General features: G+C 35.8%; 1 pseudogene; it reads left to right on the forward strand.

The window, feature by feature from the left end:
* The window catches only part of LOC101256633 (gibberellin 20 oxidase 1-like), a 62,763-nt pseudogene extending 45,458 nt beyond the window's left edge, over nucleotides 1–17,305 (forward strand).
* Nucleotides 17,306–27,884: the final 10,579 nt, after the last annotated feature.

The following is a 27,884-nucleotide window of genomic DNA, read 5'->3' on the forward strand; positions in this document are numbered from 1 at the left end:
GTGTAACCACCTCTTCTTCATATCCTCTCATTTCTAAGCATAACTTCTTACGGATTCTAATCATTATAAACTATAGGTTTAGGATAACTAGTGAACATCACATCTCAACTCACGAAGGGCATTCATCCTCGAACACTATCATAGAAAGCTCATGGGATGTAGTGTGGTTGCTACTAAACACTTCATCTCAACACACTAAGAGTGTTCACCAAAAAACTCCCCATTAGTTCTTAACTTAACTTAGTTCATTCATTCAAATGTGAGTGAAAGTGTAAATGTGAGCACACTTTGCACATAAGCTTCATTTCATCTACCTCTAACTTCTATAGATGCTTAAACCTTCATTCATCACGTCACACACTTTACATACTTCACAAAATCATAGAATTCCTTTAGACATAATCCTTAGCACACTCATAACAAGCTTCATAAGAAATTAACACGAAAAACTTCATTTAAGCAAACACTCTAGTCTACTACACATAATAACTTCATGAGGCTCATTTAACAAGAATGGCATATTTATCATCTTACTTCACATAATAATCCTTAATATCCTAATTCACAATAATCTAGTCACTTCAAATTCATACAATTTAAGTGAACACCGCCACCAAGAAGGTGGACCATACCACTCAAGAGCATTTCAAAATTTAAACTAAATAACACAAACAACTTACCCTTTTATCCAATCTTTTTCACCTATTAAATTTTTATCTATATTTCATTATTATAAATCCCTTTGGTCAGTAGCTAAACAACAATAACAACCATCAGAAACCAAAGCTCAATGACTATCAATTCATGCTCATTTAACCCATTTCTTAAGCCACCATTAGATGAAAAGTTTTAACCTGATTTCATTGAAGTTTTAACATTATATAATCAACTAATATTTCAAGTACCATTATTAAGTCATTATAAATGTTTTCCTACAAGACCCATATTGAGATCTGAAGATAGAAGAAACCAAGGTAGGAACAAAGTTTGAAAATTCATTAGAAGGGACTCCTTGAATGGAAGAGAGTTCAAGTATGGATAAAATACATCAAATTGAATAAATACCAATGATTTTTTATAAATAAATGACCATCACCATCTCTCCTAGCATTTTTTAACTTCTAGCTTCATGGAGACTGACTAACTAGGGAGAAGGGTCTAAAATGAGGTCTTTGTGTTTAGAAGTCATTAATATATCTAATTAACCCTTAAAAAAATGTTACAGGTTCATAAAAGACTTGGGGTAAATTTACCAAACACGCCAAGCCTTAGCAGAAAACTTACGTTGTTTGAACTCATCACAGACGAGATCTAACCAACGGACCATCCATGCATCAATGGACTGTTGGTGGGGTCTTATGGGTTGAAACTTAACTCCACATGTAGACTGACTAACCAGCCTTTAACTTCCAACGGACGGATCAAGATGACGGGCCTTTGGTAGGACCAATGGTCGTCGTTGCCTTCGTTGGTGGACACTGCCAAGGCAGTTTTGGTCCAAGTCTTGGGACCTTTCTCTAGGGCCCCTTGTGGGTCCTAAGTGGGGTTTTACCCAAACATTAAACACCTAAAATTAGTCATCTAGGTCTTACGAATATCTTATGTAAGTTTCAAGCATAAAAAACACATAAAACTCCTCAAGACAGACAAGTGCGATCTAAGGCACACCTTACGAACGTCATGGACGTTCTTGGATTTTTGACCTCCAAACATAACCAAACTTCTCACACTGCATTATAATACTAAAGTAACTCATTTTAACTCCAAATTAACTTATGAAACACTCATGAGACTCTAGTTCACCTTACTTCATTTTGGTGCGTTACATTCTTCCCCACTTAGAATAACATTCTTCCTCGAATGACACTAAAACATCAAGATCATTAATGACTCAGTTAGAATAACATAAAAAATTACAATCATGATCAGAAAAAATACTCAAAATTAAAATATCAACTAGAAAGGAGCATCAATTAACACTTTCACAAACTTAGCAACATAAGCAACTTTGGTCAAACTTTACAAACTTCAAAACTCACACTTAAACTTTTTATTGAGGAACTACCTTCTCCAACCTTAAACATGCTCTAATACAACACCTACGCACACATTGAAACTTCAATCTAAGGTAAGAAAAATTCTCTAAAAATTCAAAAATCTTATAGTGAACATCACTGTAACACCATTACACATGCTTAAAATTTCAAATTTTCATTCTTTGAGCAATTAATCAAGAAGGCATGATCATGTGAATTATAATATCATATAAACTCATCTCATGAAACATTCAAAACCATGATTCATGGAGAATGCAATTTTCTTTAAAAAATTGGACTCACTTACAGTTAATTCATAACATCACTATGTCACATGCTTAAACTTTCCATAATGCACATGTCAAGAAACTTTAACTAGATGTCATGACACTATGAGACACAAGACCATACTAACTTACTCCAAAGAGACATAGTAAGTTTAACTAAGTGCAATGTGAGGGTAGCATCCCATACTACCACTCCCACATAAGTGACACTTGATGATTCTCTTGGTCAAAGTACATTTATGAAATTCTACTCAACTCACTCTCCCCCACTTAAGGTAAATCAAGCTTCAAGGTATCACACTTCAAAGTACCGCAATAATTCTTCACAAGGTAAGAACTCACAATACGCTCGACTCGTGGATATCAAGATTACACATCAACCTTACAAGTTAAGAACAACACTTCCCTTTTTGGATTCATGCCTACACAAACTCTCTTAAACATAACTTCATTTAACTATAAAGCATCACTTAACTCACCTTCATGGAACAAACTTCTTCACTAATAATCGTACCACATTTCCATCTTAGTGTAAGACTACACGACAACATCAACATATAACAAGAACAACTATTAAACATTAGTCACACAAGGGACTTGCATTCAACTTCTATAAAATCTCCACATTATCTCAACATTTCTCAAATTTACACCTTAAAGCATATCTACCGTCATTGAACATAATCACAAGATAACTCATTTATTCTCTAAAGCACTTTATTAAATACTTATAACTCTTACCATGCTTAGAACTAAATCGCCATAAAGTTTCTCATCACAACACTCCCAAACTCATAAATCACACCTAGCCATAAATGGCATCACATCACAATTCTCACCACTTACCCTCATATCAGGTCTACTAGCCACAAAACTATCATATCATCAGAAATCACCTTTTCTATCCCTCAAACTTAGAAACAACTCCCCTTCCAAGAAATTACACCTAGAAGACAACCGTACAAAGAAACATAAGAGAGAGAGGCCTTATGGAGTTATGTTCTATGGCACGATTCAAGAGTAATGAGAAAGTAAAACTCTATCCTCCTATAGTCTCTTGTCATGGATGTGTCGAGACTCACAGTAATGACCAAGATACTACTAGATGTGGTTTGTGAGACTTTTAGAACCTAAACTAGTTCCCTTAACCTTATGCTTTGATACAAAGTCCACAACCCAAAAGTACCCTATAGAAGTTTGGGAGAACCCTCATTTTGTGACTGGGCGTACTTTACCATGTCAGGTCTTGTACAAGCCATTTAACTATCGTTCTTTACATAAGTCATAAAAATAAGTGAAAAAATAAAACTGTTCAAGAAAATTGACATAAAAAGGAATATTTTATAAATACCAAGAAAATCTCATCTTAACAAGCTAAACTTAAAGACACTATATAATTAACTTGGGGACACAGCCCTTTACATTGAAATAAAATACATAATAATTCATTCAATAAGAAATAAAGAAAGGGAATATGCCCTCAAATATGTGAGGACATATTTGTCGTGATAGGAACTTTCCCATGCTTCACCTTCAAAACCTCAAAAGCTTCCAACCTTAACTTACAGTATAGAAATGTATGGGGTTAGTACAAATAATGTACTAAGTATGGCATATGCCAAAAAATGCAAAAAGGGACGTTTTAGTAGAATAACATTTTATGCCAATTAAGTAAAACTTTCATGAATCTTGAAGCAAAATATCATAAGAACCATTTAAAGTAAACTCCCAAACTTATAGTGTACTACTTATGCATTTACAGCAAATCCATTTAAGCATTTACAACGAATCATTCAAAGCATTCACAATGAATTCAACTTGAGCAATTACAATGAATTATCCTATTCTAAATGAGTAAACTTCCAAGGCCAAGCGAAGAGAAAGTAAACTCATTTCTGCAAGAGTTTCCCTACCTCGGGATTATCCTAAGACTCACGAAGGTAAGACATGAAGAAAGTATCCATTTGCCTCCTTCAACACTCACCAATGAAATCCTCAAGACTACCCTTTTCGGCTTACTGAACTCGGAAAAACAAGCCTCTAACTCAATGACAAGACCTTAAAAGGACACCCAACAAGCCATCAAAGTCTTACTTTTCAGAATGCCTACTTAGTGCAATGAGTAGATGGTGTCCCATACCACTACCTACCCTAAGTAGAACACTCTTTTAGAAAGTTTGTCACCAAGTCTTCCCTTTCGGAAGGTCCTACCTAGTGCAATGAGTAGATATCGTCCCACATCACCACGCACCCTAAGTAGCAAGTTTTTATGAAGAATTAATTCAATCAATAAATAAGGATCACAAAGACTCCCCTTTCGGATTGCCTACCTAGTGCAATAAATACATAGCGTCTCATTCCACTACCTACCCTAAGTAGAACACTTCTTTAGGATACTTATCACATTCATTGCTTTTATAGTAGTTAGCTTAACCGACATAGACAATAAGAGCAAGGCATGAAATCCCGATATTAACCCCTATCGGATGAGGGATTCTCACTTTCTTAAAATGAGGACATTCTTTTTGCTTTTACATGGCTTTTCCAATAGCTAGACCTATGAGGGATCATAGTTAAGGGATAAGGAGATTTCCACTAAGTAACTCATTCTATACTAACGAGGTGTACTCATCTCAGAGGTACATTGGAATACAACATCTCATCTCATGATGTGTAACCACATCTTTTTCAACGGTGCTAGGCATAACTTTTCACGGATTCTAAACATCATAAACTATATGTTGAGGATATCTAGTGAACAGCACATCTCAACTAAAGAAGGGCATTAATCCTCCAACTTATCTTATAAAGCTTATGGGATGTAGTGGGTCTGGTACTAAACACTTCATCTCAACTCACAAAGAGTGTTCACCCATAACTCCCCGTTAGGGCTTAAACTAACTTCATTCATTCATTCAAGTGTGAGTGTGTGTGTACATGTGGTCTCCACCTTGCCTATAAGCTAAATTTCATTTACCTCTAACTTCTATACATGCTTAAACCTTGATTCATCACAACACACACTTTACATACTTCACAAAATAAACTCATAACAAGTTTCATAAAAAATTTAAACGAATAACTTCATTTAAGCATACACTCTAGTCTACTACACATAATAACATCATAAGGCAAATTTAACAAGAATGGAATACTTATCATATTACTTCACATAACAAGCACTAATATCCTAATTCACAATAACCTAGTAACTTCACATTCATACAATTTAAGTAAACACCGCCACCAAGAAGGTGGACCATATCACTCAAGAGCATTTCGAAATTGAAACTAAATAACACAACCAACATACTTTAATCAAAGATTTCATCGCCTATAACATTTATTGCAATGTTTAATCATGATAAATCCCTTTGGTCAGTAGCTGAACAACAATAACAACCATAAGAAACCAAAGCTCAAAGACTACCAATTCATGCTCATTTAACTCATTTCTTAAGTGAACATTACATGAAAAAATTTAACATGATTTCATTAAAGTTTTAACCTTAAAAGAATGAACTAACATTAAAAATACCATTATTAATTAATTAGAAACGTTTTCATGCAAGACCTATATTTAGAGTGAAGATAGAAGGAACTAGGGTTGAGAACCCATTTTGAAAATTCATTAGAAGGGACTTCTTAAATGGAATAGAGTTCAAGGATGGATACCATACATCACATTGAAGAAATACCAATGATTTTTTATGAAGAAACGAACATCAATAGCCCTCCTAACATTTCTTGAGTTCTAGCTTTCATAGAGATTTGAGAGAGAAATCTAAGGGAGATTGGTTTTGGGTTTCAGGAAGAGGGGTCTAAAATTAGGTCTTAGAGTTTATACAACATTAATATATCTAATAAACCATAAAACAATCTCCATACGGTCATCAAATACTTGGGGTGAATTTACCAAACATCCCAAACCTTGGCAGAAAACTTACAGTGTTTGAACCCCTCACAGACGAGACCTAACCAATGAACTGTCTGTGCCTCAATGGACCGTTGGTGGGGTATCATCAGTTGACACTTAGCTCCACATGGAGCCTGACTAACTAACCTTGTAGTTCTAACCGACTAAGCAAAACGACAGGTCGTTGGTTGGACCACTGCCCGTCGTTACCTTCGTTGTTAGACACTGCCAAGGCAGTTTTGGTCCAAGTGTTGGTCCCTTTATCTAGGGCCCCTTATTGGTCCTAGGTGAGATTTTACCCAAACGTTAAACCCCAAAACTAAGTCATCTAGGTCTTAGTAACATCTCATGCAAGTTTCAAGAAAAACGAACGCATAAAACTCACTCAAACACCTCAAGACACACAAGTGCTACATAAGACACACCTTCAATACATCATGGACGTTCTTGGACGTTTGACCTCCAAACTTAACCAAACATCACGCACTGACTAAAAACACTAAATTAAATCACTTTAGCTTCAAATTAACTTAATAACAATTCATGAGGTTATATTTGACCTTATTTTTTTTGGACATTACAAAGAGCATCTCAAGTTCTAGGTTGTTCACTGTAAGTATTATACCCACGGTGAATGAAGATCATGAAAGGCTTCACATTCTGAGTATCTTTCTCAAGGGTTCATTCGCGTTTAACTGGGTCACTTTAGAAGGTCGTTATAAGTACAAAGTGGTATGCATTCAGAGAGTTAGGGAATTTTTCTAGTGAATGCCTTAAAGTTACTCATCGTCAATGACAGGCTTGTTAGGTTCAGGGCCCAGTGTATTCAGCTAAAGGTGGTTCTTCTAGATGTAGTCCATTTTCCAAGTATTTCTAGATTGGTTGTGATCTTATATTTTTCTTACCCTTGATTGCTTGTGTTGTGTAGATTTGGGGTTTTCATACCCATTCATGCCTTTGTAACTTAGTTTCTACTTTTTATTTGTGGTGAAATCCCTATTTGGTATTATATGTAGATGATTATTAGCCATGTAGATGATTTAATTTAGCAGTGGATTGTTTATCATTGTTGTTGTGTTTTGAGTAGTTGTGGAGTAGAACTTTGTGCCTTTATGCTTAAATGTCTTTCTCGAGTTTGTTACTTTATTTTTTATTCTCTTGTTTGCAAAACATAGAAGGCTGTATTTCCCATTTTTTGTGCTCTGGATAGTTGGTATGTGAGAGTTGTGATGGGGATGTGTGATCATTGGTGGTTTTTGTTCCAAATCTTTCTATTGATTCCTTCCCCTTGTCGAAGTCTTATTCTAATCTCCTTGGTTGTAAGGATGAGGTTTTTCTATCTTACTTCTTCTTGAAGTGTCTCTTATTTGTGAGCTCTTATTTTAGATTGATGGTTTTGCCGACGTTTGATTCTCTTTGTTGTTTAAGTACTAAATGGGTATGTTTGAGTTAATGAGGTTGGGAATGGAGTTGTCTTAAAAGGATCTAAGTACAGTGATGAGTTGGTCGGTGGCATTTCATGTATGGTTGTACTTTTTAGGGGTTAAAAGGTAATATTAAGAAATTTTATTATATTCCATTGACGACAAGCGAAGAGGAGTATATTTTGAGCGAGGTTTTCTACTATTTCCATTCATGGGTTACTAATGTTTAGATATAATTGTTCCAGTTCTTGGTTATGGGGATATTCTACAACGCAAGAATGACTACTATCTTTAATGGTGATTCTTGGTTTTGCTAATGTTATACGTGGTTCGTGTCAGAGGTTTAATATGTAGCGATTCTTTCGGATAGATACTACAACCTTACAAGAAACCTAATTTAATACTTGCGACATTTAAAAGAGATTAATGATGACATACTGATTTTAATCTAGTTGAGGAATTAGGTTCATAACGAATAATTTAGTTAAGGATGTGCATCTTGCCCATTTTAAATATTAATTCGAGGTCAAGATTTATATGGCACGAAATTTTAACTATTGACAAAAAAACCTCCTAAAATCTGTTAACCAAGATCTATAAGCTTTTCATGCATATATTATCTTCACACTTAAGGACGAAATAACAATAATATTATCAACTTTCGAGAACCAAAATCAGCCAGTTCATGCTTCACAAAAAAATACAAAACATATTAGTATTTTACAAGACATCGGTTTACACAACCCAAAAGATAAAAACATATAGTAGTATATATATTACAACCCATGGTAACATGACCAAATCATCCCTCAAAAGTTCATGTAAATATGCTACACATAGATCATGTACATGTCCCAAGGTTTATACAAAATATATATATATGCCTATATGAAAGTGTAATCTTCCATAAGGCTTTCAAAATATCGTTCTTAAATGACTGACTTCAAGCGTCCTCTCGAACATTCCCTACTATAGAAAAATTGTGGATAAGCATATAGCTAAGTGTAGTAAAAACTATAGATCCGGAGCCCTTAGATTCACCAAGTCATCATTCTGAATTCAATGGAAGCATAATAGAAATATAATCAGTAAATCAAGTAAACAATATAGAAAGAGTATCAAGTTGGATAATTAAAGCTCCAAATGTCAATAACGTTCATAGTAAAAAATTTCAAGAGGTTCAATAGCAAGAATCACCCAATATATGCATCATGTCGTCACACCAAGCACGAGTAGGTATCAAGAAGGGTCGACCCCCTATATCAAGAAGGGTCAAATCCGAATAAACAAGAGAACCGGAAACAATATTAAAAATGGATTTCTAGGTCGTACATAAAATGGACAACTCACTTACTTAAGACGAACTAAAAATCCAGAGTCAAGATGGTTAAGTGATCAAACAAACCCTACAAGAGGGCGAGTTACACAAGAGGCTTTAACGTCTTAAACGGGAACAACACAACAATGCCAAGCGAGAAGATGTAACCAAGATACTAAAATAAACATTCAGATAAACCAGCATGTAAAAATAGTACAAGTACAAGTTTATACACAAACTCAACACTTTAGCAAGGAAACAGTCCAACATGACTTCAAAAGTTCAATTGTAGACCAACCAACGAATCAAGGTCCTCAAATTTTTCAGGAGTTTATACAACCTTTAAAATGAAATTAAATAACTTTTCTAGTTCCTAGTATCTCAAGAATGTCGAATTAAAATAGGTTAACCATCACAAGTATTCTTAGCCTTTACAAATATAACTATTTCTACCAATATAGTGATTTCGGCCAGCTTATTGTCTCATTTTTCAACTAAGATTAATAAGAGAAAATTGAAAAAATGGGCATTATATCCTTCATAAAATATGTCGGTACATCTATTAAACTTGCAAATAATCAAGAATCACCTCAAAATACGTTTTGTGATAAAAGATATAATTAAAACACTAACAGTTGAACAGACAAAATTTCTAATTCCAGAGGCTAGACAAAACTTTTCCTTTGTGCGTCCCATATGTCGAATCCATAACAGCAAAAGTAGAGTTCTTGATAACCATAAGAGTTGTCGATTTATGAGTTATCTCTCAAAATAATATTTACTCAAGTAAATAAATTTATATTGAACGAGATATGATTAAACTACCAAACACTACCTAGTATTATAATAAATTCTTTATCACTTACAAAGATGAAGTGTGTATGTCGAATTCCAGCAAAAAGGAGCTAGTTTTTCTCTTGATTTTAAATAAACAAACTTTAGATAATGTTTTGAGGTTCCTATACTTCAAGTTATACAAAAATTCATAAGAGGAGGTGTTAAATATATAGCTACACAAATGATCCTCATCACATGGACAGATGTCACCAAAAGGTGCTGCCCAAAATCTTGTATGTTGCCCAAAATGCATACATATACACCTATATGTATATACTTGATGTCAATACTTCCAATTTACTTTTAATTCTAATTAGTCTATTTACATAAATAACCCCATAGAATACCTTAATTGTGATAACACTTACGTTAGGCACATTTACAATTACCACAAAATGTCAAGTTCCTAAAATGAGAATAAAACACCTTATAGTTACTAAGGAATGATGTATCGACATGTAAATCATGGTCTAGTATCTTAGGGGTGTTACATAAGAAGTCATGCTTATGAATTGAGTTATATATGGTGGTCTTCATTGTTAGCTTCTCAATTTTTATTTTGCTACAGTTTTGGATCTATCAGAAAGGATCACCTTCAAGGTGAAGTCAAATTAATTCGTGGGTCGACATTGTTCACTCGTTTTAGGATACGACGTATATATGTTATATTGTTGCTAGCTTGCGGTGGTCTTGTTTTTCTTTGTTGATATTGATATATTGGATGTGATTTTCCTTCATGTATCAACTCAATTTTTCTTAAAATATGAAGGTTTTCTTATATTCTCATTCGTTGTGAGATTCATGGTTTAATAGCATTTATCTCTATTACAACTAACTTTAATCTCCACATTACTTCAATATTCTCATATGATCATCTAAAAAAGATTATTGTTGGAGTTCATCTTAGTTTAGTTTCATGTTTATGTGGGAAATATTCATATGGTATCTATAATTATTGCTAAGGTTACATATTGGAAGAAAATCTGTGAAGTCTAGGAGGTGTTGGTTTTGGAGTTTGAATCGGATAATCCATTTTGTGATATTGGGAATTTTCTCTTGTCTTTTAGTCAGATGCGTTCAGTTGAGTTTTTTTAGGGTTAACGGAAGGCACTGTCAAAGGAAAGAGTTAGGTTGCACTTTGATTTTTGGAATAATGTCGTGGATTCATGCAATTCCTAGTAGCCTGAGTTCTGAGTTGGTGTTGCCTGAATCGAGAGGGTATCTATTGATTTGTCAAACCTAGGGGTCTTGTTTCCTTATTTTTGGAGACCATATGTTCTTTCATTGCCAAGACTTTAGAGGACCAAAGTCCCTTATTGTGGTATTTATATACTGACCCTCATGGGTCATTCTACTATTTCACATGTTTTTACCATTTTCCCCTTTCTGTAGCTTCCTTCTGGCCTTGGTGTGATGCTTGGTTTGGTGGCATGCTTCCTAAGATGTTTGGTTGGGTTTGGTGCGAATTTCTTACTTTGTAGACTTTAAGGTTGAAAGAGTACACTTTAGTCAACATCTAGATATTCTGGTGGCGGATAAGAATTTTGTCAGTTTCATTACCTCTTGTAGGGCCATTTTTGTCTAGTGTGATGATTGGTTTGGGTTTCAAGGCTTCCATTTGGAGTTGGTGTGATTAGGCATTTTAGTTTTAAACTTTTACCTAAAGTTTGACTTTGGTAAACTTTCTCTATAAACATGATCTGAATACAACTCCATTAGTGTAGTAAGCTTCGAAATGCCAAGTGTGGTATAGAATAACATTTGTTTTAGTTCCTGAGGTTTTCATGTTGAGTTTCTACATTTTAGCTTTTTGTTTGTGTTTCTTTGTTAATTTTTTTACTTCGTCAAAATTTTGATGAAATTTTTTGCATGATTGTTTAATTGATTCTTTTGATTCTGAGATATCAGTCAAAGTGGTTTGCACTTCAGGTTTATGTTTTTTTGGCTACAAATAAATTTCGAGGCCTTGTTCGAAGTTTGGGAACATCAAGACAATTTTCTGGTTTCAGCTGCTGGGTGCACTTGCTTTTTCTGATCCTTGATCGCATATTCAAAAAGCACCAGGGGACAGGAGTCGCTTAAGGTGTTGGCCCCTTTTAGGTGTGAGTTGCTTAAGCGACCAGCCCAGTCGCTTAAGCGATGTCCCCTTATGAAAAATTTTATCCACTTTTGGGAACATCACTTGGATTAAATCTCATTTGTTTCCCTTTTTTGAAAATTCAATATCTTGAGCTATGAAGCTCTGATTTGATTTATTCGAGAACCATCTTGTTCGTTATTGGAATTGCTGCGGGTTGGACTATTCAAGGTATATTCCTCTAGAAAGAGGATGCCCAGCCCTGTTTTTTGCTCTTTTATGGTGTTTAATTGCATTGGTTGTTTTCTCCTTTTTTAAGCATCGAAATGTGTCCCATCTTTTGAAAAATATCTTGTAAAAAGTTCAGGAATTATAAATAGAGTCAAATTGAGATTTTTCATATTGCTCCCACTTTTTCGTTCAACTAGATTTTTGGTCAATCTCCAATTATGGAAATTTTGGTGTCTTAATGCATGTGTTTGCATTATGATCATTTAATTTCCAGTGTGGCGGTGATTGGAGGTGATTTAATAAGGAGTAATCTAGTTCAATTATTTTAAAGCACGCGTGTTTAGCTTCGAGATAGGCAACGGTCAACTTGTTCTTTAATTGAGCTTTCTTAGATGATTTTTAGTATATATTGCATGTGAGTAGGAATTATGTGGGGCGGGTTAGGCTTATCTCCCTTAACCTTACCTTTGATTCCTGCTTGAGTCTTTCTCTATTTAGAATGGTTAAATCCTCTGTTTAGTAGTGATTATTTTACTTGTCCCTTTTGTTTAGTACTTTTAATCTCCTTAAATTATTTATGGGTACCTTGTGGGTAGTCATTGAATTACTACCTTTAAATAAGTTTTATTTTATCCTTATATTTTATAGTTTCATTATGAAGTTATTCTCGGGTTTGGTTTTCTCTACCAGTCGAGGACTAGCTGGATCACATGTTAGTTCTTATACTCTATAAGGAAGATGGTTGATATCTATACTATTTGTAATGGTGAATGTGTTGTTTAGATGATGGTAATGGCATACATTTCATTGATATCCTAATGATCACATGACTCACTGTACGACCTAGTATATGCATTTTTGTACTCAACATACTTTGTACAGTGTAGGGGTTTAACCCAATTACTTTTTAACTTGATCTTTTATGGGGGGGGGGAGGTTTCTACTACATTTATTATTGTACAAATGGATTTGAGGTTTAGAAGATCTGTATGGTCTCATATTTGCATATTTAGAGGCATCAGGGAACCATTTACTTTTACAGATTTGAGGCCTCTAGCATGTGCTCATATTTACCTTACTGGCAAAGAAGTTTCCCGACCTTTCTATACTATTATAGTTATGTTTATTATCTCAAGTCATACTAGAAGACTGAAAAGATAAGGATTAGGAAGGTAGACATTGACACTCCTGAGTCCCCCACAAATTCCTTTGTCTGTGTGGCCCATTGAAAAAGAAGAAAGAGGTGTGCATGGGTCCTAGCTCACATTATAAGACTAAGGGTAGGTGTATATATCTTGGCACTATTGTAGTACTGATGTTATTTCATAACTATAATTCATTATGAATTTCCTATCACCAACATCATTGATTGTTGTGCTTACCTTTTTGACATATGGGGGCCCTAAGGATATAGTTTGTTGTACACCTTCTTAGCACATAGGGGCGCAAAAGGTTATTGTTTGATTATTTTCCTGCCTGTGGTAGTATGAAGAGTTTTTCTTTTTTTTAAGGTAGATACTGCCGTAGTTCCCCTTGATTATTATTTCGTGCAAGTATAGTTTGGGATATACATCTTTGCTCTTACTCTATATCTATGATTGTTTAAGTTAGTATACTTTTGGGCTAGTTTGTCTCCTTTAGTAGAGATTTGTCATGTTTAGATTGATGGGCCATCACATCAATGTTTCTCATGTAATTCCTTTATCTGCTTCATTTACTCTTTGTTCTTTGCACAAATTTGTTTCTTATGTTGATATTCCAGTTGTTCTATTAGTTATATGTGATATATGCTCCTTTCTTACATGTTGTTTATGGTTATTTTTTCTTTGGAGCTCTGTCTTCCTATGCCTACTTCGTAGGGTTGGGGTTAATTTTTTCAAATCGAAAAAAAATTGACGAAGTTTTTTTTAATTTTGGTTTTGATTCAATCTGTCGGTTTTGATTTTTAATTTTAAAAATTTTGTACTTTGGTTCGATTTTAGGTTTTACTTTATTTATTTTTTAAGTCAACCCAAAAAACAGATTTTATTTGATACATTTATTATTTTAAACAAATCCAATCCAAATTTAAGCCCAATCAAAATGTTAGCCCATTGAAAGGTAAAATAAAAGGGTCACCCAATTTCTGAATAGATAAATGCCTAAATTCACAAAGTCTCAACACATTGCATAAGCTTCTTGCACCTCGACATTTTGAGTTTGATCATCTTTTCCATTGCCGACTATTGATGTCTAGAAGCCAGAGCCCTCAATCCTTAAAATTACATTGAAAATCTATTTCTTTTTAAAATTGATATAATTTTAATTTTAATTTATGATCAAACAAAGGCTCATAAGGATAATACTCAAACCAAAAAAATCAAACTGAAATAAATCAAACCAAAACTATAAAAACCGAACTAAATTGAATATATTTCAGTTTGGTTATGAGTAGAATTTTCATCAAACTGCAAACCAAAAGACCGAACTGAATTTCCCAAACTGGACCGAACTAATCAAATGCCCAGCCCTACTACTGAGTGCTACTTGTTCGTACTAATACTACACTTCTATACCGTACAAATCAAAGTACGGGTTCTAGTCGTTGATATTGGTCTCCTGCGGAGCATCTCTTGGATTTAGAAATTTAGGTGAGCTCCTCACATTCGGAGTTGTCTCACTCTCCCTCTATTTTGGACTAGGACTAGTCATTAATTTGGATACTGAGATAGTTTTGTATTATTTTATCATTATTGTACTCTTGTTTTGAATACTTTCTCAAGTACCGGTTGATACCAATTCTTGGGTTAGATTTTGTACTGATTTTATTCTCTCTTTTCCTTTTCCTTCTTCTTATTTTTTTTTTCTTCCATGCAGTAGCCCTCTGTTTTTAGTTCCAGGCTATATGTTAAGCTTACCTACTTGTGGGACGTAGTAATTACTATCACAATCTGAAATTTTAGGGCGTGACATTAATAAATAATAATTTATGTACTAAATCATATATCTTTAAAAAAAAATTGGTAAGCTCACTCATATAAATTTAGTGATGTTTTGCCATAGTATTATTTTAATAATATAAGTTATTTGTAGATATATATGGATATCTATCTAAGAAAAATAAGTCGGAAAATTTCTTTAAATATCTCTACTTATGATCTAAGAATTATTCAGTCATTCTTAGAAAATTGTTTTGACCCATTTTTATACTTCAAAGCTTTTTAAGCAAAAATTTTCAAACTCTGACTTGAAATCTATGGTCAAATATATCTTTACAAATATTTTCTATTTAAAAAATTTGATTCAAAATATAAGAAAACTCTCCATCCACAAATTTAAGCATTATTAAGCCCTTCTCAACAAACTGTTCGGACCCATTTTTGACAGTTGAGAACTTTTTAAGGAAAATCTTCAAAATATATGGTAAAATATCTAGTTGAAAGTGTTTTCTTCTTTCAAAACTAATTCAAACAACATATGAACCTCTGTAAAAATTTTAAGCATCCTTAAATCCTATATAATCCTAAATTTTGGCTCCTCGCAATGAACTACTTCTACTTCCTTTTCCCCATTATGACGTATTGCACAAGAAAGAACAATAGAACTCTTGCTTACAATTACCAACGATAGTATAATCACAAATGGAATTCTCATGTGCTTGTTGAGGAAAAATATTGATTTTTGATGAATCCAATATGAAAAATGAGTCCAAAATTTCAACACAATATTTATATTGTCAAAGAACGAGAAGCCTTGTTATGTAGCACAGGTACTTCATCTTCCCCTTATTGAATTACAGTGTTTCTTTTTAGTGACTGTGTCGCGCCTCAATATGAATCTAGGCTTGTTGATGAAGCGTGTAGAAGTCATGGTTTCTTTCTTGTAGTGAACCACAAAGTTGATGCCAATCTCATCTCCAATGTTCATCGTTACATGGATACATTGTTTTGCATGCCTCTCTTTGAGAAAACAAAAAGCAATGCCAGCAGCTTTACTAGAAGGTTTTCTGTGAAGTTGCCTTGGAAAGAGACTCTCTTTATGACACTCTGAGAAAGAAGACTAATCGAACATAGTTGAAGAGTATTCCAAAGGTTATTGGGTGAATGTTTTAACGGTCTCGGGTATGGAAAATTTTCTATGTAAGTACTCTCTTTCAATTTGTTTGTCGTACTTTTCTTTTTGGTATGTTTCAAAAACATATTTTTTCCTTTTTTGGCAAGACAAGTTTAAGGCCACTAAATTAAATTATATTCTTGTACATTCTACTTATGTTTTGTCTAAAACTATTGTATTCAAAAGTCTTTTTTTACTTTCTTAAATGTCATGTAAATCAAAATAAAAAAAACAAATTGAAACAAAAAGAATATCTATTTTTTCGATTTTTTGTTATATAAATGAATTAACCTTTTTTAACATTAATTACACAAGAATTTTTATCAATAATATTCCAATTCCATGAGTACACTTACTCTTAGGATTATGGAACTCTTAGGGATGATCGTAAGTGTACGCAAAAACAACTTTAAAGATTTTTTCAAACACAATTAATTCATAATGAGACTTAACTACTATCCCACGTGACAGAAACCAGAGCTCACCTTCGAAACAAGGTCTCACTATGATCCAACCCCATTAAACGTTCTCCGTCAAGATTACGTTATTGGACTTCAGGTTTTTGTGGACAACAAATGGTATTCCATCCATCAAAATTTTAATAGATATGTGGTTAACATAGGCAGCAGGTTTATGGTATGAAAATTTACACAGTAGAACTATATAATAAGCTAATGTATTATTTATAACATGCAAATAATGTAAACAAAGTCAGTTACACAAGCAATATATTTATAGGTGAAAAATAGTATAAGATATTTCCACGTGATGAGCAATGATATATATCATTAATTCTTACTCGTAAAACATGAATATAACATATTTGGTGTTTGGCGTATTGGAGGTGCTATCAAATGGTAGATACAAGAGTTGTTTGCTTAAACTAGTGGTTAACAACTAGACTCCTACAAAATAACTTGCTTTATCTCTTTATCCTCACAAAGATAAGGTGGTGAATCCACCAACTGAATTTGTGGACAACAAAAAACCTCAACTATATCCTGACTTCACATGGCCTGCTCTCCTTGAGTTTACTCAAAAGCATCATAGAGCTGATATGAACACTATTCAAGCTTTCACGATGTAGTTTCACGACAATAATGCAGAAGTTTAAGAGTTATACATATGAAGTTTAATGTTGAAGTCCTTGAAATCTTTTTTTATATCTGTTGAATCTTTTATTTAGAACTACGTATATTTTTGCTACAATAGTTCTATTAAGTTAGAGACATAGTATTTTGGAGTTTATTTCTATTTCAGTTTTGTTTTTAGTGTGTAAATACTTGTGATTTGTTAGTCAATAATATAAAGTTTTGTACTGCGATAAAAATTTATCATTCAAGTTTTCTTCCATTCTTATCTCCGTGCATTTCTTTTCTTCCAAAAACTGATAGTTCTAATTAAGAGTTATTTTTCTGAAGGAACATGTGAGTATAGATTGATTGACAAAATAGGTTTTTACAAATGACTCATGTGCTTTTTGTAATAAAATTACCAATTCTGATTTATGATAATGGAAACTTACTAGGAGGCCCTTAAAAATTTGTGGAAGAGGAAATTAATCCTCTTCAAAATATTCCCACCAAAGTTCAAATCAAGAATCACATGGTAAAGAAAATCATGAATTCCCAGCTAAAGCAACAATGTTTTTGTCTCAACCCATTATTTTCAAGAGAATTATGTTTCTCATATCACCAAATGAAATTTGAAATTATCTAAAGAAAGAATATGTTGGATCCTGGAGGTGAAGGAATTTGAGTTATAAAGAATGAAAGACTCCGAGAAAATCAAAGAATGCTCTAATAGATTCTTTTGCTTTTTTAAAAAGGTAAAATTTCTAAGCACTGTATCTGAAAAGGTAATAAATAAATATAAGCACAAGTAGCCAAATGTTGGTTCATTGAATAATTTGTCTTTAGAAAAGAATTCCAGAAAGACTTTCTTTTGATGTGATATTACAAACTCCCATAATTAAGAAGAAATAGAGTGAATGCCAGAATTATAATACACAACTTCCACTCAACATATTATACAAGAGAGATAAGATAGCGACTTTTACAAATAAAAGAAATCAAGGGTTTCCAAGTCCGTGGGAAAAGGTAGATGTAAGAAGAGAGAGCGAGTCAGACAAGATCTAGATTGCATTGTGTCTCTATGTAGTGCAGAAGTGGAATATTCTTTAAGATGAGGAACATAAGAGAGAAAGATGTACATTGTGATGAAGATTACATTGGAGGGACTGGTTTATAAAATAATGGATCATAAATATAAATACAAGTAGTCAAAGGTTGATTCATTGAAAAATTCGCTTTAGTAAATATTCCATAATACCATTCTTTGAATGTGATATTAAAGACTACATTAAGAGGATATAGAATTAATGCAAGAATCTTGAGACTCAACCTTCCCATGATATTATAGAAATGGCATGTGATAATAGTTGTAATTAAAAAAAGCAAGGATCTCAAAGTCTGTGGGGAAATACTGAAACATAAGGAAAGCTAGTGACGGGTTATTTTAAGAAAATTATCTATGAACAAATTAACAATGATTATCGATGAAGTTCATAGCTAAATTTAAAGATTTTTTTTGTGTCTTAGGAGGAGAACTTTGATAGGGAGGACCTTGCAAGAATCGATTGTGGCCATATATACCATATTGATTTCCCCAAAGAATGGAAAAAGATCTAGAACAGTGGCCCCATATGCAAGACAAAATGGTTGTTATTTTCTATTTTACATTGAGAATTCGTGCATTCCTTTGTAACTCCACTATAACTAGTAAACTTTACAGACCCACTGAACTGATTTCGGTGGGATCTTTCTAGACCAAGTTATTTTGGAAAAATTCAAGAAAGTTCAGCAAAACATTGAAAGATGTTAGATATTTTAATTCAGAAAAACTTAGAAAAATAATGGTGTAACGAACCTGTTTAGTCATTTTAAGAAACAGATTTTATTCAGGAAAAACTTGCTTGGTCGACGGATCCCACAACGGACCGTCATGGGCACCACGGACCGTCGAGGGGGTCTCGTTCCAAAATACTTAGAATTCTAAAATTTGGGTACTGAAATCAAACTCTCTGAACTTCGTGACGACATGGAAGGACGGACCGTCGTGGACACGACGGACCTTCACAGACTTTTCAGGGAATTGAGTCTCTGAACTCTGTGACGGAAGCAGCAGGACGGACCTTTGCAGGCACGACGGGCTGTCACAGACTGCGTAATCCCAGGCTGGGTGGGATTTCTGTTAAATATTTTAAGGGGCGTTGTGGACTATTCCTAATATAATTATAAATTTAGTTGGTTAATGTTAATAATTTAATTATTTGGGGGTTAAAGGAGATAACCTTGAATTAATTAATGGGTTAATTCATCATCTTTTATACTTAATTATATGATAATTAGGGTAAAAGAAAGAGGGTTTTAATAAAAAAAATATAAAGAACAAGAGAGGGAGATCGATCGATCGAGAGAAGAACGAAGAGGAAAACGAAAAGGCTTGGAAAGTAGATTGCGTGATCACAATTCTTCGGTGGATGTAGGTTATGGTTTTTATGCTTTTCATAGTAAACTCTAAATAGCGAATGATATGTATTGGGTAGTATTGTAAACCCTTCTATATGCTTAATTGTGTGCTTGCATGATGAGCTTATATAATTGCGATAACATAAGCATGATAAAGCTATTGAATCCTAAATCTTGAAAACCTCTTGTTAATGATGATGCCTTGGTATAAAAGAAGGCTTGATGAACTAATGTAATGAGATTGATGATGCTTTGGTATAAAAGAAGGATTGATGAACTAAAGTAATGATATTGATGATGCCTTGGTATAAGAGAAGGCTTGATGAACTAAAGTAATGAGATTGATGATGCCTTGGTATAAAAGAAGGATTGATGAATTAATAGAATGAGATTAGGGGATCGGGTGTCACAAACCGACACATAGAATTAGGGGGATCGGGTGTCACGAACCGACATGTAGAATTAGGGGATCGAGTGTCACGAACCGACACGTAGAATTAGGGGATCGGTTATAACGAACCGACACGTAGAATTAGGGGATCAGAGTGTCACGTTCCGATACATAGTACTAGGGGAGCGGAGTGTCACGTACCGACACAAGAGGAATGAAGATAATGAATGAAATTATGTTAATAAATTTGAATGAATAGAACCTATTTCCCAAATGAGTAGGATATGGAGGCTTGAGTCCTCATGAATGTACTTGACGTTATTTATCAAAGATTTTTGTACATGTTGTTGCTACAGATTGAGTATTGTAGTTGATTTATGATATGATCTGATATATACTATTTTCTATTTTGAGTTGGCCGATGATACCTACTCAGTACTTGTGTTTGTACTGACCCCTACTTGTATGTTTCTTTCTGTGTTATTTGTGAAGTGCAGCAAACGTACCGTCGTCTTCAACTCAACCGCAACTCTAGCCACTCTTCATTACACCAGATTTCAGGGTGAGCTAATGCTTCTAGCTTGGACTGGGTCTTCTCCTTCGTGTCTTGATGCCTTGAAGTTTCGGCATGGATTAACTTTTCATTTATTTTAGCTTCCTAGATACTATTATATTTAGTAATTTGAGATAGATGTTCTGGTGATGATGACTTCTAGATTTTGGGGAATATAATAGTTATTGAGTTTTAGAAGTTATTTAATCAATGTTCATTAATGAGATTTAAGTCTTCCGCATAACTTTCTGTTATTATATTGAAATGTTGGGTTTTGTATTGGTTGGTTCGCTCACATAGGAGGGTAAGTGTAGGTGCCACTCGCGGCTCGATTTGGGTCGTGACAAACTTGGTATCAGAGCATTAGGTTCGTTGGTCTCGTCACACAAGAACGAGTCTAGTAGAGCCTTAAGGAACGGTAGGGGGACGCCTTTACTTTTCTTTGAGAGGATATAAGACTTTAGGAAAACTGCGTTCTTTCTTTCTTTCTTTCGTGCTATTACTTGGATCCAATTGGTATCTAGGTGATACATATTGGTATCTGACAATATTCACTCTATTTCGTAGATGGTTAGAACTAGAGCAACGACTGCTCCAACGCCAACACCGGTAAGACAAGAAGCGTCTGAGCCAGCCACTGGGGCTGTAGCTCGAAGAGGAGTAGTAGCAAGAGGCCGTGGAAGAGGTCGTGGGAGGACGTCCTCTAGAGGAAGAGGACAAGCACCTAGCCAATCTGGTACCAGGGTGGTGACTCCTCCACCATCGGAGGAAATGGTAAGAAAGGGTGAGGATGGGGAGAATGAACAAGTGCAGACTGAGGAATTGCCACCCCAACCTACCCCAGAGATGATCAATCAGGTTCTTGCTTATCTTAGCGGGTTATCTAATCACGGCCAGACACCTCCAGTGTTTTCTGCACCAGCACCTCAGGTTTCGGAGGTACAACATGCAGCTACTGTGGCTCCCCGCATGGATGCCTCATTGGAAATAGGCACGTTTCCTCATCTTACTACAGGGCCTATAATGAGAAATGATCAGCATGAACTTTTCAGTAAGTTCTTGAAATTGAAACCTCCAGTCTTCAAGGCTGCTGAATCTGAGGATGCCTATGATTTTCTGGTTGACTCTCATGAGCTACTACACAATATGGGTATATTAGAACGGTTTGGTGTTGAGTTTGTGACTTATCAGTTTCAAGGGAAGGCCAAAACGTGGTGGCGGTCACATGTTGAGTGTCAACCAACAGAGGCACTACCTATGACTTGGGCATCATTCTCTAGCTTGTTTATAGAGAAGTATATCCCTCGGACATTGAGGGATAGGAAAAGAGATGAGTTCTTGAGCCTAGAGCAAGGTAGGATGTCGGTTACGGCATATGAGGCTATGTTTCGTTCATTATCCAGGTATGCCACCCAACTTTGTTTCAGTCCACAATAGTGGATTCGCCTTTTTGTGAAGGAGTTGAGGTCAGAATTGCGGATTTCAGCCTTACAGGTAGCGGCTATGGCAAAATCCTTTCAAGAAGTGGTAGACTTCGTGATAGAGGTGGAAGGAGTGAAGCCAGATGACTTCACCATGGCATCGACATCAAAAAGGCTTTGAAAGGGAGGTGAGTTTAATGGTTCTTACTCTAGAGGACAGGGTTCAGTCCGACCAATTCAGTCTTCCCTACAGACTGTAGTTGGGGGTCTACCTCAGACCGGTCAACACTTCTCTGAGAGACCTATGGTTGACTACAGGGAGTGTTATGGATGTGGGGAGACTGGACATATTAGGAGGAATTGTCCAAAACAGAATTATAGACCCCCAATAGCTAGAGGTAGAGGTGGTCATGGTAGAGGCCGTTATTCTGGAGAACGTGGTGGCCAAGGTAATGGTGGTCACCAAAACGGCTGGGGTAACGGGCAAAATTGGACTACTGCGGCACAACATGGTAGAGGCAACGGGCAAACAGGTGATAGGGCCCATTGTTATGCTTTCCCTGGAAGGTCTGAAGCGGAGACATCTGATGCTGTCATCACAGGTAATCTTTTGATTTGTGATTGCATGTCTTCTGTATTATTTGATCCTGGATCCACATTTTCTTATGTATCTTCCTCATTTGCTAATGGTCTTAATTTACATTGTGAATTGCTTAACATACCTATTCGTGTGTCTACTCCGATGGGTGAGTCTGTGATTGTTGAAAAAGTATATAGGTCTTGTTTGGTGACTTTTTTGAGGATCAATACTTATGTAGACTTGTTTATCTTAGAAATGGTTGATTTTGATGTAATTCTGGGTATGACTTGGCTTTCTCCAAATTCTGTGATCTTGGATTGTAATGCTAAAACAGTGACGTTAGCCAAGCCTGGGACAGATCCGTTAGTGTGGGAGGGCGACTACACTTCCACTCCAGTTCGTATCATCTCCTTTCTTCGTGCTAAGAGAATGGTTAGTAAAGGGTGTTTAGCTTTCTTGGAACATCTAAGGGATGATACTACCCAAGTACCTTCAATTGAGTCGGTTTCGATAGTCAGTGAGTTTCTAGATGTGTTTCCTGCAGACCTTCTGGGTATGCCACCGGATAGAGATATTGACTTCTGCATCGATCTTGAACCGGGTACTCGCTCCATTTCTAGACCCCCTTATAGAATGGCTCCCGCGAAGTTGAGAGAGTTAAAGGCTCAACTTCAAGAATTGTTAGGAAAGGGCTTTATTAGACCAAGTGCATCTCCTTGGGGTGCTCCTATTTTGTTTGTGAAGAAGAAGGATAGAAGCTTACGGATATGCATAGACTACACACAACTGAATAAGGTAACGGTTAAGAACAAGTATCCTCTTCCTCGCATTGATGATTTGGTCGATCAGTTACAAGGTGCTTGTACCTTCTCAAAAATCTATTTGACATCTGGCTACCATCAATTGAAAATACGGGCAACAGATGTGCCCAAGACTGCTTTTCGGACCAGGTATAGGCATTATGAGTTCTTCGTAATGTCTTTTGGGCTTACGAATGCCCCTTCTACTTTCATGATCTTGATGAATGGGATTTTTAAGCCATATCAGGATCTCTTTGTCATTGTATTCATTGATGATATACTGGTATACTCAAAGAGCAAGAAAGAACATGAGGAGCACTTGAGAATTGTGTAGGAAATGTTGATGGAGAAAAAGCTTTATGCCAAATTCTCCAAGTGTGAGTTTTGGCTAGATTATGTGTCCTTCTTGGGACACGTGATTTCTAAGGATGGAGTGATGGTGGATCCATCTAATATTGAAACAGTGAGGAATTGGGTAAGACCTACTAATGTGTCAGAAGTAAGGAGCTTTGTTGGTTTAGCTAGCTACTACCGCTGATTTGTCAAAGGGTTCTCTTCTATTGCTTACCAATTGTCAAGCTTGACTAAACAGAATATTCCATTCGTATGGTCGGACGAGGGTGAAGAAAGCTTTTAGAAGTTCAAGACTTTGTTGACTACTGCATCGATTCTCACCTTGCCCGTGGAAGGTAAGAACTTCATTGTTTATTGTGATGCATCCTATTCTGGTGTGGGTGCAGTGCTAATGCAAGAGAAGAATGTAATTGCTTATTCTTCAAGGAAATTAAAGGTGCACGAACGCAATTACCCAACCCATGATTTGGAATTGGCTGCGGTAGTGTTTGCATTAAAACAATGGAGACATTATTTATATGGGGTTAAGTGTGAAGTCTACATGGATCATCGTAGCCTACAGTATGTTTTTACCCAAAAAGATTTTAACTTGAGACAGAGGAGGTGGATGGAACTACTGAAGGATTATGACATCACTATCTTGTATCGTTCGGGAAAAGCTAATGTTGTGGCAGATGCTTTAAGTAGAAAGGCAGGGAGCATGAGAAGTCTAGCTCACTTGCAAGTTTCTAGACGCCCATTGGCTAGAGAAGTTCAGACTCTGGCTAATAACTTTATGAGGCTAGAAGTAAATGAGAAGGAAGGATTTTTGGCCAGTGTGGAGGCATGATCTTCTTTTCTTGACAAGATTAAGGGAAAGTAGTTTAATGATGAGAAGTTGATCTAGATCCGAGATAAAGTGTTGCGAGGAGAGGCTAAAGAAGCAACAATCGATGAGAAAGGTGTTTTGAGAATCAAGGGAAGGGTATGTGTACCCCGCGTCGATGATTTGATCAACACTATTCTGACAGAGGCTCATAGTTCAAGGTATTGTATACACCCTGGTGCAAACAAGATGTATCGTGACCTAAAGCAACATTTTCGGTGGAGTAGAATGAAGCGTGACACTGTGGAGTTTGTCGCCAAATGTCCAAATTGTCATCAAGTGATGTATGAACACCAGAGTCCTGGTGGAACACTTCAGAGAATGCCCATTCCGGAATGGAAGTGGGAGAAAATTGCAATGGACTTCGTGGTTGGTCTTCAAAAGACAATGGGTAAGTATGACTCCATTTGGGTAATTGTTGACAGGTTAACTAAGTCTGCTCACTTCATTCAGGTTAAGGTGACTTACAATACAGAGAAGTTAGCCAAACATTACATCTCAAACATTACCCTTAGCAGAATTCTCGTACAACAATAGCTATCACTCAAGTATTGATATGGCCCCATTTGAGGCCCTGTATGGGAGGAGATGTAGATCTCCCATTGGTTGGTTTGATTCATTTGAGGTTAGACCTTGGGGTACTGACCTTCTGAGGGAATAGTTATATAAAGTGAAATGCATTCAAGAAAGCTTTTAGCGGCTCAAAGTAGGCAGAAAGAATATGAAGATCGGAAGGTTAGAGACTTGGAGTTTATGAAAGGTAAGCAAGTCTTGCTGAAGGTTTCACCCATGAAAGGGGTGATGCGGTTTGGTAAGCGAGGTAAGCTTAGTCCGAGGTATATTGGTCCCTTCGAAGTTCTGAAACGCGTGGGGGAGGTAGCTTATGAATTAGCCTTGCTCCCAGACTGTCTGGAGTGCATCCGGTATTTCATGTGTCTATGCTGAAAAGATATCATGGGGATGGAAACTACATCATCCGGTTGGATTCAGTTCTGCTCGATGAGAATTTGTCTTATGAGGAGGAGTCTGTTGCTATTTTAGACAGAGAAGTTCGCAAGTTGAGGTCAAGGGAAATTGCATCTAACAAAGTTCAATGGAAGAATCGGCTGGTTGAAGAATCCAGTTGGGAGAAAGAGGCTGATATGCAAGAAAGATGCCCACACCTGTTTACAGATTCAGGTACTCCTTTTCGCTCTTGTTTTTTTCTTATGATCGTTCGAGGATGAACGATGGGTAAATTGGTATCTATTTTAACGACCTGTTTAGTCGTTTTGAGCAGCAGATTTTATTCTGGAAAAAGTGGCTTGGTCAACAGATCCCACGACGGACCGTCAGGGGGTCTCATTCCAAAATAATTAGAATTCTGAAATTTTTGTACTGAAATCGACTCTCTAAACTTCGTGACGACATGGCAGAACGGACCGTCGTGGACACGACGGACTGTCACAGACTCTTCAGGGAATTGAGTCTCTGAACTCTGTGACGGAAGCAGCCAGGCGGACCGTCGTAGGCACGATGGGCCGTCATAGACTGCGTAATCCCAGGCTGGGTCAGATTTCTGTTAAATATTTTAAGGGGCTTTGTGGACTATTGCTGCTATAATTATAAATTTAGTGGGTTAATGTTAATAATTTAATTACTTGGGGGTTAAAAGAGATAACCTTGAATTAATTAATAGGTTAATTCATCATCTTTTACACTTAATTATATGCTAATTAGGGTAAAAGAAAGAGGGTTTGAATAAGAAAAATAAAAAGAACAAGAGAGGGAGATCGATCGAGAGAGAGAAGAACGAAGAGGAAAACGAAAAGGCTTGGAAAGTAGATTGCGGGATCACAATTCTTCGGTGGAGGTAGGTTATGGTTTTTATGCTTTTCATAGTAAACTCTTAATAGCGAATGATATGTATTGGGTAGTATTGTAAACTCTTCTATATGCTTAATTGTATGCTTGCATGATGTGCTTATATAATTGTGATAAAATAAGCATGATGAAGCTATTGAATCCTAAATCTTGAAAACGTCTTGTTAATGATGATGCCTTGGTTTAAAAGAAGGCTTGATGAACTAAAGTAATGATATTGATGATGCCTTGGTATAAAAGAAGGCTTGATGAACTAAAGTAATAAGATTGATTATGCCTTGGTATAAGAGAAGTCTTGATGAACTAAAGTAATGAGATTGATGATGCCTTGGTATAAAAGAAGGATTGATGAATTAATAGAATGAGATTAGGGGATCGAGTGTCACGAACCGACACGTAGAATTAGGGGGATCGGGTGTCACGAACTGACACGTAGAATTAGGGGATCGGGTGTCACGAACCGACACATAGAATTAGGAGATCGAGAGTCACAAACCGACACGTAGAATTAGGGGATCGGAGTGTCACGTTCCGACACATAGTAGTGAGGTAGCGGAGTGTCACGTACCGACACAAGAGGAATAAAGATAATGAATCTTGAAATTATGTTAATAAATTCGAATGAAAAGAACCTATTTCCCAAATGAGTATGATATGCAGGCTTGAGTCCTCATGGGTGTACTTGACGTTATTTATCAAAGCTTCTTGTACATGTTGTTGCTACAGATTGAGTATTTTAGTTGATTTATGATATGATCTGATATATACTATTTTCTATTTTGAGTTGGCCGATGATACCTACTCAGTACTTGTGTTTGTACTGACCCCTACTTGTATGTTTCTTTCTTTGTTATTTGTGGAGTGCAGCAAACATACCGTCGTCTTCAACTCAACCGCAACTCTAGCCAGTCTTCATTACACCGGATTTCAACACCGGATTTCAAGGTGAGCTAATGCTTCTAGCTTGGACTGGGTCTTCTCCTTCGTGTCTTGATACCTTGATGTTCTGGCATGGACTAGCTTTTCATTTATTTTAGCTTCCTAGATACTCTTAGATTTAGTAATTTGAGATAGATGTTCTTGTGATGATGACTTCCAGATTTTGGGGAATATAATAGTTATTGACTTTTAGAAGTTATTTAATCAATGTTCATTAATGAGATTTAAGTCTTCCGCATTAATTTTTGTTATTATATTGAAATGTTGCGTTTTGTATTGGTTGGTTCGCTCATATAGGAGTATAAGTGTGGGTGCCACTCGCGGCTCAATTTCGGTCGTGACAAATGGTCTTTTGGTTTTTTCTATTTAG

This window comes from Solanum lycopersicum, chromosome 10, assembly GCF_036512215.1.
Source record: "Solanum lycopersicum chromosome 10, SLM_r2.1".
In the NCBI taxonomy this organism is placed as follows: Eukaryota; Viridiplantae; Streptophyta; class Magnoliopsida; order Solanales; family Solanaceae; genus Solanum; species Solanum lycopersicum.